General features: G+C 35.7%; 1 pseudogene; it reads left to right on the plus strand.

Annotated features, from left to right (window-relative positions):
• Positions 1-2460: 2460 nt before the first annotated feature.
• LOC102543197 (small nuclear ribonucleoprotein Sm D3-like) lies at positions 2461-2828 on the plus strand (annotated as a pseudogene).
• The last annotated feature ends 4096 nt before the right edge of the window (positions 2829-6924 follow it).

Here is a 6924-nt window from a genome sequence, read left to right on the forward strand (position 1 = left end):
ATTATATATTGCAAAAAAACTCAGTTATTTTAATAATAGAGTGTCTTTTGAGATATGATGTTTGACTAACAAGGGGCACCCTGTTTTTGTTGGATGTGTGTTTGTGTGTGTGTGTGTGTTTAACTAAGCGCCGAATATCATAATAGTATTGACATCAATGATTTTTAGGAAGCATTTTTGTTTCACTTACAAAGTAAGGAAGAACCTCAATTAAGCAACTAGGTAACAGAACCTATGAACATACAGCCTCTGTTCACAATCTATACCTAGCCATTATGAGCTGGGATCCTTACCAAATTTTACAGCAGAAGTTCTGGTTCAGCCTCTTTCTTCTAAAGGTGCAGTGTGACAAGGAGAGACAAAAGTAAGAGGACAGAATATAAATGAAGTGATCAGAGAGCAAAGAGGAACAATTGTCCTTATTAATCATATGGTGCTTTTTCCAGGCCACATTTAGTGACTGGGATAACCAAAACTAAAATATAGAAATATACAAGTCTAAAGTACTAGGAATTTAGCTTAGTATTTCCAAATGTAAGAAAAATTCCAATGTCATTTTGGGGCATAGTATTAAGCATTGCATGATAAAATGTTATCATTTGATAAGCAGTTGCTCTGATATATGAGATTTCTTTCAAACATAGAAAAAAAGTAATAATAGGATAAATATCCCTTCCTATAAATAAATATTGATTATGTTGATATCTTACAATCTTTAGCTACTCTGATTTCACATGTAAGGAATTTTTGTTTTTAATCTGAAGGGTCTCTCAACTTAAAATAGTTTAAGAAGGAGAAACTTTGCTGTACCCAAATGCCCAACGAGACCTGGAAGGATGAAAATATGATACATACCCAGAAAACTAAACTTTTCACTTCCTGTTAAGCTCTATAATCAGATGTGTATTTTAAAATATGCTACATGTTATAAACCAAAGTAAGTGATTTCTAGATTTTTAACCAGTTTTAATTATTGACTCCTTGAATTCCTCCAATTTTGCATAATGAAGATGGACTATTAATTGTGGTGATAACATATAACCTTAAAAGCCAATGCAGTAATGGACAAAAAAGGGTCTTAAAAGCAGTTTTCATCTAATGTGTCATTTATGTATGTATATACAGAAGTGTAGGAGACTATTAGGCAGAAAGATATCTGTGGAGAACATCCACGATGGACACTTGATTATAATTAGTTACAGATTGCATTAGAAATTTGAGAAATAATGAACATAAAAGTGTTATTCCTGATGCTCATTGAATAAGGCTGTTTCATTTTGGGGGTAATGCAGTTGATTAGAACATTCAGAAAAGAAAGACAGATTTGCAGGGTTTCTTGAGATTTACATGGTTACCAAAGTTACAGGGTTTGAAATTATAAAATAATAACTTAGTTTCTCACTGTTTGGTGGACTCCTAATTATTGGGCTAATAATATAAATCTGACAGGTGCAAGTGTGCCCTCTGGTATCTTTTCCTAACGTAAAAAATAGCTACTTAACCATAGCTAAACAGTGGAATCTGAAAAAATGTAAAAATTAAAAAAAAATGATTTATGAGGATGCTTCCATATGAATGTCATTTATATCTGAAACTAATCATCACCTTCTCCCTAACAAAGTTACCGTCCCAGAGATAAATTTCACTGATATAACTAACGCTTGTATTTAATTAACTCTCCATTTTTGGTTCAAATTAGTTAGGTATTTATTTTCTCCAAACTTATTAAGGTTTGACATATAAAATAAACCGCACTCATTTTAAGAATATTGTTTGATAATTTTAGTAATTGTATAAAATTATATAACCTCCACCAAAATGGTATAAAATTTTTCCTTTGCTGATTTGCCATCAATCTCCTCTCCTTTGCCTTTTAATAAATTGTATAACTTCCATATAAATGGAATAACCCAGTCTGTTTGACTGCTTTCACATAGCATATTGTTGAGATTCAGTAATTTTTGTTTCTGTACCAATAGTTCATTCCTTCATGTTGCTACGAAGTAGTCCATAATATGTATAAAGCACTTGTTTTGTTTATCCATTCACTGTTTGATGAACATTGCATTAATTCTAGTTCTTAATAATCATAAATAGTGCTTCTGTGAACATTCACATAAATGTCTTTGTGTCGATACAGGTTTTCATTTCTCTTGGCACGTATACTAAGAATGAGAATGCTGAGCTATATAATAAGTAGTTGTTTAACACAAAAAGACTCAGCCAAACTACTTTCAAAGTGGCCATACAATTTTGTATTCCAAACAGCAATGTACAAGAGCTCTAGCGGCCTCAAGAAAATGAAAAGACAACCTACGTATAGGCAGAAAACATTTGCAAATCAAAGATTTTAAAAGGATCTAGTCTCCAAAATATATAAAGAACTCTCACAACTCAACAAAAAAAGACAAATAGCCAGTTAAAATATTTTCGGAGGCTGGAGCCTAACTTCCTGCCAAGATGTCTACTGGTGTGCCAATTACAGTCCTACGTGAGGCTGAAGGCCACCTCGTGACAGGTAAGACAAACACCAGCTAGCCGTATCAAGGGAAGCTCAAGGAGGTGAAGGAAACATGGACTGACAGATGCCCAGCTTCACAGTCACGTACCGAGCCAGCCTCATGGCACAGCTGGAGCAGGTGTAGGTCCGTGGCAGCAAACTCTGCTTTCTCATTTTGCCTGATGTGCTGAAAAACACACCCATGTTAAAGAGCATGAAAAATAAAACCCAAGGCTCTGAGGCTGGCCAGGAAAAAGCTGCTATTCTGAAGGCCCAAGTGGCCAGGAGAGGAAAATAATATGGAAATGTTTTCCGGAAGCAAAGATGAATTTATCTGTTGAATAGAACTTTGCCCTTATTTTTTTCTTATAGGTTATCTGGATTCCAGGTTGGGGGAGTGTATGCTGATGCATATGTTCTTGGCTTTCTCTTGACATCTTTCTCTTTAGATCAGGGGAAACGTTAAACTAAATAATTTTTTTTTTCCCTGGGGGAAAAAAATGAAGGTTCTCTAAAGGTAAACATTTCCAAGTTATAAGATAAGTGAGGCCTAGGTAGGTAATGCACAACATGAGGACTATAGCTAACACTGATGTGTGGTATTTAGGACAGTTGTTAAGAGAGTAAATTCTAAGAGTTCTTAAGGGGTTCTTACTGCATTCATATAAATATCCAGAATAGACAACTTGATAGAGACAAAAATGCAGATTATTGTTGCCAGGGGCCAAGGGGAGGGACAATGAGGAGGTTAAGGGGTATGGGGGTTTTTTTGAAAGTGAAAATCTTTCAACCTAGAGAGAGGTGGTGGTTGCACACCCTTCTGAATGAATTAAATGCATTGAATTGTGTGCTTTAAAATGGCTAGTAAGCTTGTTCACAGAATGATGATCTCTGGGTTTGCCACAGCAAGAGAGGGTGAACTCAAATGCTCAAGAACACTTGACTCTTACGCCAGCACCATGTTTGCCAAAGTCCTATTGAACAAAGCAAGCCAGTCAACAATCCTACATTCAAGGGGTGAGGAAATAGACCCCAGATCTTGACGGAAGGAACTGTAAACGCACTTTCCCAAGGGGTGTGCATACAGAGATGTAAGGAAGGATTCTGGTCACTTTTTTTTAATCCACCCGCAGTAAAATGGTTTCTTCCCAAACCAGTATCATAATTGCAATACAAACAAAGTAAATGTTTATAATTAAACCAATACTATACAATAAATGCCTATAATAACATCCACTATTTATGTATTATTTTCATACTATACATAAATTTGACAAATGTATTATTTGAGCAATTCACTAAGACATTATACATGAACAAATCAAAGAAATCAAATCTCCCATGAATTGAAGCAATTTAGTCATCAACCTAGCATTAATTTTTCCTCAGCCTAGCCTTCTCCCTTCTGCACCTCATATGTCCCTAGCCATATGGACGTGGATCAGTGAACTATGGAAAATAATCAGAAGCTAAGTTGACAGTATAGTAGTTTTGATGGTTAGTTTTATGGGCCAACTCAACTGACATCCTCTGTCTCTCAGCCCACAGAGTTCAAAAATTGTTCTTGGTAACTCTATGAGATCTGAGGCTCCTGAGGATTAGCTAAGTATTCAGATATTTTAGGATTTAGTTGGTGGAACAGTTTCCTAAGAATCCATGTGTAAGGCAGTTGATCTTTCTCTCCCAGATTTTTTTACGCTTTGAGTTTTTAAAATTTCTCCAAGCTCTTGCAACTTGAGCGAAGGTGGAATGTCCTGAAAACTAGTTTGCTGCCAGGTACCTATTTTGAATCTGGTATCCAACTGCTGTTTGTTTTGGGTTTTTGTTGTTGTTTTGTTTTATTTTTGCACGTATTTATAATCTTCCTCCTTCCTTCCTTTCTTTCTTTTGTTCTTTCGTTCTTTCATTCCTTCTTTCTTTTCTTCCTTCCTCTTTCTTTTTCTTTCTTCCCTCTCTCCATCCTCCAATTCCTCCCTCCCCTCCCTCCTTCCGTCCCTTTCTTCCTTCTCTTGCTTGCTTGCTTTTCTGAAAGCATCTAAGTGAATTCTAAAAGTGTATGCCTCAGTCAGACAATTCAGGCTTGATGATGATATGCCTATACAAATAAGCCCAAAATAACCCCCTGTATGATTTCATGGCTGAGAATGCAACAAAAAAAACAATAGGATAGTTGTAGAAAGAGACAGAATGACTTCTATCTTATTTTCCAACATCTTCCCAGGAATCTTTGAATAAATGTGCAACTGGAAACAAACAGTATTTTTTTAAATTTCACAATTGCAGACCTTTATAGAATACTCTGTTACAAAGTATGCTCTGTAGAATCCTTGTCACCAATCTTCCATTTTATGAAATATGGACTCCCTCGATCATTCAGCCAAATGCTTAGACATTCATACACTGACATATATCCACACTTTGTTTCTCTCTTCCCAGGCAAAGCGAACAGGCATACAATGCTTAAAGTTTTAACAGTTGGAAGGATTTCCGTTTCTCCTTGTCCTTCAGACTACATCCGAGGGAGCTGTTTTCTGCCACAGTTTTGGTGGGTGACAATATATCTGGCAGAGCCAACTAAGTTTGAATTTTTAAAGCTGTGCATGTCAACTCAAAGGCAGGTGGCAATGCAGCTGAAGTAAGGTCACCGGAACGGTGACTTGTCAGCTCAGACATGTACTTGGGTGTTCAGGAGCTCTGGGAGCCTTACCCGGTATGCAGTTAGTAAACCAGATTCTCCTAGGTAGCGAGATGTTGCACAAATAACTCTACTGCTTGAAAGTTCCAAGGAAATCGGTTTATGAAGAACAGCTCAGACTTTGACACTGCAGAGGTACATCGAAGAGGGAGACAGTGATCTTTTTGCATATAAAATGTTAGATTTGGTTAAATAACTTGCTATTTGATGTCTGTAATTATGAGTAAACTTAATTTTAAATATTAATTTCCCATAATGTCCTCTACTTGTTTTGATATCAGATGAGCCAGCCTCATTAAGGCTACCTTCAGAAAGCGCAGTATTTTCCTTTGTAAGAATGTGTGTACAAATGGGATTCTCTCTAGAAGAGAGTTTGTCTGAAAGAGTTGGTGTGTAAGTGGAGTGGTTCCTTAAATATTTGATGAAATATGCCTGGAAATACTCCTGGGAACCTGATTTTTTCTTGGTAAAGAGTTTTAAACTAATTCTATTTGTTTAATTATTATAAGCTTATTCAGATTCTATAATCCTTTGCGAGTCAGTTTGTTAAATTATCAATTTGTAGGAAATTCTCCGTCTATTTTATTTACATTTAAATGTATTGCCTATAGTTATTCATTATATGCATTCATCTATTTAATTTTGAAGTATCTATAGGCATGTCCCCTCTTTAAAAATTTGTATGTTTGTCTTCTCTCTTTTTTCCCATAATCACTTAGATAAAAGTTACCTATACTGTTTCTTTAGTCAAATGAATGAATTTCCACTTAATTTTAATTTTAATTGTTATTTTTTGACTTTCTGTCACCATATTCTGCCTTAAGTGTTTGAACTTTGTAGCTCATACATTTAGGTAATTATCTTGACACTGTCTTTTCTTAAAATTGAGCATTTAGGGTTATAAAGCTCTCTATACATAATGCTTTGGCCACATCCCACAAGTTGTAAGTATTGTTATTTTTAGCATTCATTTATAAATGAACTACAGAAATTGCTCTCATTTATCTCTAAATCAAATCAATTACAATGAATGTGACAATATCTTGGTATCATGGTGAATGTGTCTCCTTTACACAACAAATTATTCAGAGTGCCGACAGTGGGCTGGCTTCTGGGGCTGCAGCAGTGAACAAACAGTGGAAGACAATGATCTCTGCCCTTATGGAATTATTATAATGGAGAGAAATACAAAATAAAAATACTAAAAGAAATCAAACGTATCATTGTTAGAAGGTGATACTTCATATAAGATAAACAAACAGACAGGGTGGAATGGGTTGAGTCTGCTGGTCAAGAAGATAGGTTTGTAATTACTCAGAGTAGACCTTGCTGAGAACGTGATATAATCTGTGAAGATGACAGCGTGAGCCATTTGTTTATATGAGCAAAGGACTTTTTAATCAGAAAAAAACACAGTGCAAAGACCCAAGGCTTGAATATACCAGGCATATTTCAAGGAGGTCGCTGTGACTGAAACAACTGCTGAGATAATTAAGGGACTTAGGAAAAAGAAAAGGAGGATTGTGCCACAATGTTGGTAATTCTTTTATTTATTTTCTTCCAGCAGAGGATGGCACAACATTATAAAATAGATGAAAAACTATCACAGCACCTAACCGGAATCTCAAAGCCAGGAGACCTTAGGGAATATGGAGAAAATGGCCATTTGCAAGAAATCCTGGGGTCTCCTAAGATTCAAGCGACACAAAGGGATTTTTATAGATTTGGA

This window comes from Vicugna pacos, chromosome 2 (genome assembly GCF_048564905.1).
Source record: "Vicugna pacos chromosome 2, VicPac4, whole genome shotgun sequence".
In the NCBI taxonomy this organism is placed as follows: domain Eukaryota; kingdom Metazoa; phylum Chordata; class Mammalia; order Artiodactyla; family Camelidae; genus Vicugna; species Vicugna pacos.